We start from the raw sequence: 7,479 nt of genomic DNA, 5'->3' as shown, positions 1-7,479 counted from the left end.
ACACACACACACACACACACACACACCATATCACCATCATCGGTGATGTCGTCTTGTCCTGCCCTCCCCTGGACCTGATCACCTTTGTTCTACAGCAGAGATCCATCCATCCCTCTTGGGTGATATATGCCAATAAACGACCCCACTGTAATAACTGTCCTTCTAGCATTTCTTTCTCTCCCTCGGTTTCTTCCTGCTGTTTTTCTCTCTTTCCTAAATCCTGTCATGATCTCCCCATGATTAATGGTGATGGGCTTTTCTGTGTCTGGATTTGCTTGGATCTTGCACGCACATGCACACACAAGCACAAACAAAGAATCAAACGTTTAATCAGCTAACAATTTGTTAACATCCCTTAAAGAACAACAACTTTATTTATTCACAGGTATGAATACGCACAGATACAACAAAGCAAGGAGGTGATCATGATGTGTCCATGTGCATGTTTGCTCTCATGCAAGGGGTTCTGTTTCATTAAACAAAGTCAGAGACCAAGGTTTTACTTGGTCCTTAGACATAAGGACAAAAGATAAAAAGACACAAGATGCAAATTAAGAGTAATTATTCCACATTTTATTAGAGCCAGGCAGCGTCTGGTATGTAAAGTGGTCATTTGTCACATGTGGTATGTTAGCTTTAGCCATGTTGGTGCACATTCCTTTTCATGTAGGAGTATTGCTTATTGGACATTTTGGAAACGTTTGGGGGGGAAAACAATGATACAAAAAGAATTTTCTCTTCCCTAACGGCTCATTCTTTACGGTAGATTAGCTCCTCTTTGTCACGCAAGCCAGCACACCGTCACCTCTATCATGGAGAAAACAGGACAGATGAAGGGAGTGAGGTAAAGATGGAGAAAGGGAGTAATGAAGCTATGTATGCGCTTTCCCTGGTGAGTGCAGGCCATAATTCACCTTAACACGCACACACACACACACAAAAACACACATACACACACACGCAGGCACAAATGAATGCACACATACAGGTACATGCACATGCATAGACGCCCAAAGCAATAGTTTCGACTCTCTCTTTGTGTCTTTGTGTGTGTCCTACTCTCCATTTGGGCCAGTGTAGAGAAAGATATATGGATGTATGAAACAGTGACCTTGAGAGTGTGTGTGTGTGTATGTATGTGTGAGTCTACACTGACTGTGCACCAATACACCCATCTATGAATCATTATAATGGTGCTCCAGTACATACGTTTTTAAAATGAATCAACAACAAAACATGAATTGAATACAGTGACTTGCCTGCCACAGCAATTTTATTTAACTGATATTTAGCATATTTAAATATCTACCATTTGATAAATGTATATTTTTTCATATTATTTAATTTTTACAATATTGTGTTATTTTGTTTAAGTGTAACTGTTTTTTAAGTTGTTTGTCATAACAACCTTTGAGGTTGTGAATACAGTATGAAACACCTATATTCTTAAATTGGCTTCAATTCAGATACATTCAGTTCAGTTTAACATGCTTAATTGTAAATACAGTACAAAATGTGTGCATGGCCGGATTAACCGTTTAGGGAGCTTTGGGGCAAACGTTTGCTGTCGGGCACATGTTGAGGCCAAGTACAGTGCACACAACCGACTAGACCAGCCGCTGCTTCAGACTACCTAGCCCTAGGTTTTCTGTATGTCAATTCTTTTGTTGTCATCTAAATATAATTATGATTTTTTTTTTTGACATAGGGACCTCCTACAAGATTGCAAATGCTACTAAGACCCAGTTGCTATCATATTTTAGTGGGGCAAATTTGGATGCAATCAAAGTATTTAAACCAACTGACACGCAGTAAACCCAAGGTTTTTGGGACCCCTAGAGGACTTTGGGCCCCAGGGCAATTGCCCGCTTAGCTCAATCGGCTTGCCTAGTGCGTTGGTTTTAAAAATGTCTAACATTAGCAACATCTATCGTTGGAATCAAACACGACATTGCGGTTGACAGCAATGTGGCAGTTTTCATTGGGATCATTTTGTTATTCTGAAATTAAAACATAAGATTATTTGTTAAATGCCATAATCTCACAACAATTCTACACATTTATGGACATCATTACCAAAAGATAAATCATTGTGTTACTTAGTGTCTACTACATAAATCACATCTAATCAATTTCACCACTGTCTACATATACTATATGCATTCTTCTGACGCTCATATTGAGGACACCAATTCTGGCAACCATTGAGGAAAAAAAGTTTCAGCCAGACAAAAACTCACAAGAACAACATGGGTTAGTTATTATTCTAGAATAATGACCACAAAATCTGCAAGATAACATGTTTCCATGTGGATCAATGGTTGATGGTGCAAGACATGTTTACACACCGATACAGTGTGATACATAGACATTTTTCACTGTCTTCATCTTCATCTGTTGAAGAACCCTCCACCATAAAAGGCAGCAGGGTAGAGTACAGTCCAGTATATTGTGCCCTATGACCCAGTGCACACACATGTAATGCAGTCACATGCAGCCACATGCTACAGTGGGAGGAAATGCTTTCTACCCAGAGGGTGGTGGGGGATGAGAACACGATGGGGGTTAGTGGGCTTATATGACAACAGGATTGAGAGCAAGCCAAACATGAGGCGCCCCGTGTGTGTGTGTGTGTGTGTGTGTGTGTGTGTGTGTGTGTGTGTGTGTGTGTGTGTGTGTGTGTGTGTGTGTGTGTGTGTGTGTGTGTGTGTGTGTGTGTGTGTGTGTGTGTGTGTGTGTGTGTGTGTGTGTGTGTGTGTGTGTGTGTGTGTGTGTGTGTGTGTGATGAACTCTACATCTACTGGCTTGATAAGGAGGTAGAGATTAGGGTTGGGCGGTAATACTGTATCCCACGGGGTCTTAAAAATAGACAACGTATCAGTTTCAATACGTCATTAAAAATTTTTAATTCAATTATATAGGAGATAAGGATTAAATATTAAATATAATGTATTTAATGCCTTACAGTGTGGTGGAGAAAGAGAGAGGGGGGGAAAGATGGCAAGTCGTGCACTGAGTGACCTGGTCTCAAAGAAGAAAAAGTGGGGTAGACAGTGGAGAAATAAGAGGAGAAAAAAAATGAGAATACTGTAAGAAAGAGGTGTGAGAATGAATAAAGGGGAGGTGAGGAAAAAAAGTGAAGGCGGGGGAGCAGAAGCTGAGGAAATGACAAATTGAGATTTTAATCAGATTTTATTGTGTCCTATACATGCTTTCATTTTCTGTTTGGTTATATTACTGAATAAATCAACAGAAACGATAAAACAATATAAATTTATCATGTATAACTCAAGATTACATCACATACTCAATCCCCTCACAAGTTCAAAACAAATCAATGTGACAAATGAAAGGCATCAATCATTTCCCCTCTTAACAGTTCACTCCTGCAGTGCTGGTGCGTGAGGTTATCCAGTTCAATCCCATCAATGGTCAAAGCCCCCATCGATTGAGACAGAAAGAACAAACCATTTTGAAACCATGGCGATGCTTTACCAAGATAGATAACAAGAAAGAGCGGGAACATCCATCAGCCTCTACTGCTGTTCCTTGTTTTTAATCTTATCGTCTTTTCCTCATCCACATCCTACCAGTTTCATTCACACTTTTCCCTTCACTTTTTTCTTTAAAACATCTCTGCGAAGTGGAAGTTTTTTTTTCCCCCTTCACCTTCATACATCAGTGTGGGAGAAAGAAAAAGTGGGAAACCACAGAGATCAGCGAGTGATTCAACAAAACAAGATAAAGCAAAGATGAAAGATGTGGAGAGTAGTCTACTGTATTGCAATAGTGACGTCATCTACTTACACAGGCTTGAAACACCTTTTCTGTATTTGATGTTACATTCCATAATGAGACATCAAACACCTACACTTAAAATATTGCTTCCTTTTATGAAACTTATTTATGAAAGAAACTTTTTTTGTAAATACATGTCTGTCATGTCTGAGACTAACCTGCTACATTAATATTCTCAATTTGTTCAATTTGCTGCAACATGTGGCTGCTTATTGTTTTAAATAATTGTTTAAATCAGCTGTATCGTTCAGTAATGTTCAGAAACCCAATTAGTTTTAATTTCCAAAACACAAAACATAGATATCGTCTTAAATTTTGGATATCGTAATATCCTGATATGACACAAGTGTTGTCTTTTCCTGGTTTGTTGTCGTTACCCAAATAGTTATTTTATCAACATAACTTATTTATCAAAAATCTCATTGTGTGCCTATCTTATTGTGTGCACCAATTGTCAATCCTACAATAGAGGTGAGTGAAGAAAAAAGAAAAGGAGGGGAAGTATGCAACACCAAGGTGATGCTGCTGTCCTTGTGAGAGCTACCAGGCTCGTATTTTGTTGTTTGGACCAACTGAAGGGCTCGCATGACATAGGGTAGACATAGGAGATAATGCTCTGTTGTTGTGCGGTTGGGGGGTACGGTGCCTTGCTCAAGAGCACCTGGCATCTCTCCAGCTACCAATACACACTCTGTGCTTTGGTCCGTACTGGGACTTGAATCAGCAACCCTGCGGTTCCCAACCTATCTCCCTACGGACTGAGCTACTGCCTTCCACCTTCTGACTCTTTCTCTTCTTCCTACTAATCCAACCATTTCTTCTCACTTCCTCTCTATTTCAGTCATTTTATAGCACCTCTGCCTATCACTTATTACACCAACACTGTGCATCACATCCTCACACGTTAGTACTTGTGATGTGCCCATATGGATGCACATACTGTGACTCTCAAAAGGAAGAGAAGGAATTAAAGGCCTGTGATTCTGAGTTAAAAAAGAATTCCGTAGCGATTATTCCCACATTGTGTGTGTGTGTGTGTGTGTGTGTGTGTGTGTGTGTGTGTGTGTGTGTGTGTGTGTGTGTGTGTGTGTGTGTGTGTGTGATTACAAAAGGTCTGTACAGTGTGAAGCGATCTGTCGCTCCAATACAACAGGCTGTGAGTCTGAGCTATAATCTGCTGTGATGACGCTGATCACAGCCTGTGAATGGAGGTGCTGCGGGACAATGCTCAACCCCTCTCTACTGGTGTGCCATTACAGAGATGACATCATTCCACTGCAGCACTTAGCATGCGCACACACACAGAAGTATGTGTACGACTGCTCACTTCCCAGCCCCCCCTCCCCCCCCGTCTTGGATACGTCCTAGTGTGGCCAGCAGCAATTAGTATGTGTGTTTTGTGCGTGCGTGTGTGCAAAGCAGGGGGTTCAGATAACGTATAGAGATCAGGCGAGCGATTTGAGATTAAGAGAAGCCATACCACATCCATCCACAGGGCAGTGTCAGTGCAGGAGGATGAGAAGCCCACTAATGGACATATCTCAACAGATCCATCACATCTCCATCTTGTTTACACTTTGAATCCCACACCACACACTGATGACTCACTTCTCATTAGCCAGTTAGTGCATTTGCGCATGGCATCGTTTGTCTTTGTTTGTACCCTGTATGTGTATGTGGAGAGAAAAGATAGAGATTAACAAGCAACAGACAGACAGGCGGCCTGATAGGGTGGTGTGAATGCCTGGCATGAGTGCACACACATCCTGCATGTCACTTATTATTACTCTGTATTTAGCTGTTTTATTGTCAAGACCAACTTTTCTGCCAACCTGTCATTATGACTAATAGCGCTAGAAACGAGCCAGGGTGACTTCTCACCCTCCAGTCTGGTCCGGTCTGTTTTTTTTGTTTGTTCAAATAACAAAGTTCTTAATGCTCAAAGCTTTTTGTTATGGTTCAAACAAAGTTGGTCATACCTATTATTATGAAGGGTTAAACTTTAAGATGGGGTCCATCAGTGAATGGACCGGGATTAGAAGACCAAATTTAGTCATGAGGTTTGAGAGAGGATTAGAGGTGGACAGAAAATATGATATATATTTTAAATAATGCTATATGAAATATATATATATAAAATATGGCGGTACAATAGCTAAGCAATCAAATTTTCCTCTGTTTCTTTCTATTTATTGCGCTGCAGGTGCATGTTTTAATGAACTGCCAGTTTCTATTCTATGATGAAGCTGACAAAGAAATGGTGCACACATCTAAATGCAGAACACTTTTACTCCATCGAGTGACACAAAAAGTTCCAAACAAGCCAATGCCATCTGCTAACTAGACCCAATCAATACTTGATTTACTGAAGGCTGACACCAATATCAATATTTGACAGACATAAACAAAAAAAATAAAATAAGGATTTCTCCATAATCAGCCGATATATATATATATATATATATATATATATATATATATATATATACACTATTTTTTTTATGTAAATGTCTATGTGTATGTTTCTATGTTTCTGAAAATCAGTATTATTATCCCAACTGCTGTATACAGAGACTTCTTCTCTTATCAGGTGATAGCACGTCTTTCTTCTGTGGCCTTGAAGCTGTCACACTGGATGAAACTATGACTCACAGTCCTGGATGACATTTCACAACACATCAGCTGGCAAGCTACAGCGCAGGACATTGTTAACCTGATTCTAGACCTCTGAATCACTGCCCATATCTCAGGTTTGCTCAGCCAGTCAAATAGGCGTAGTGTCGTGCCCATTGTTTTCTGTTTTCACAGATTAGAGTAACAACCTAATTAGAGGTGAGCAGGCAGGGTTAACAATGGGGACAACACAAATAAATAAAGTCTTATTATCAGCTTAGGAGATAGCTTCTTCAGTTAATAAATCAAATGTAACGACACATAAAAGACAATAAATTCTAATTGACTTTTAAAGTCCAATCCAATCCACTTTATTTATATAGCACAATTTTAACAAACACAAGGTTTCCAAAGTACTGTACAAAAAGATAATACATAATAAATAGATAACACAATAAAAGCACAATAAAAAGATGAGGAACCAAATAGATAAAAGCAATAAAATAAAAATAAAATAAAATAAATACAAAAAATAACTAGAATGCACTGCCAGCATACTGTAAAAAATATGGAAGTATACACATAAGATCAACACTATCTGGTGTTAAAAACCCCGAAGAGGTGGGTTTAAAGAGGAGTTTTAAAATGACACAGAGACGATGCCTGTCTAATGCACAGAGGCAGCCCATTCCAAAGTTTTGGCGCTGCAACGGCAAACTCTCGGGCCCCTCTGAGCTTAAAGGAGAATTCTGGCAAATTTTTACGTTATCTTGATTGCTATACATATACAAGTACTTTCGATTGGAAAAAACCCAACCTAAATTGGTGCAGGCCACACTGAGATAGCTGCAGCTACATGTACAAGCGTCCACTGAGCTAAAACGGCAGTTAACGGGGCAAGTTTTAGAGTGCCTTTGTGCCTCTTGACAGACACACAATGCAATTAATGTGTCTGTACAACATGAACAGGGCCCTTAGGGAACCTCAAGATTCGTTTTCAAGTCAGACTTTGTTTTAATTCACCTACCCTGTCTTGTTCTTGCCGTTGGGTAGCCTGCCTGGTTAGCT

This window comes from Etheostoma spectabile, chromosome 18 (assembly GCF_008692095.1).
Source record: "Etheostoma spectabile isolate EspeVRDwgs_2016 chromosome 18, UIUC_Espe_1.0, whole genome shotgun sequence".
In the NCBI taxonomy this organism is placed as follows: domain Eukaryota; kingdom Metazoa; phylum Chordata; class Actinopteri; order Perciformes; family Percidae; genus Etheostoma; species Etheostoma spectabile.
Note: the sequence above shows the minus strand (reverse complement) of the source record.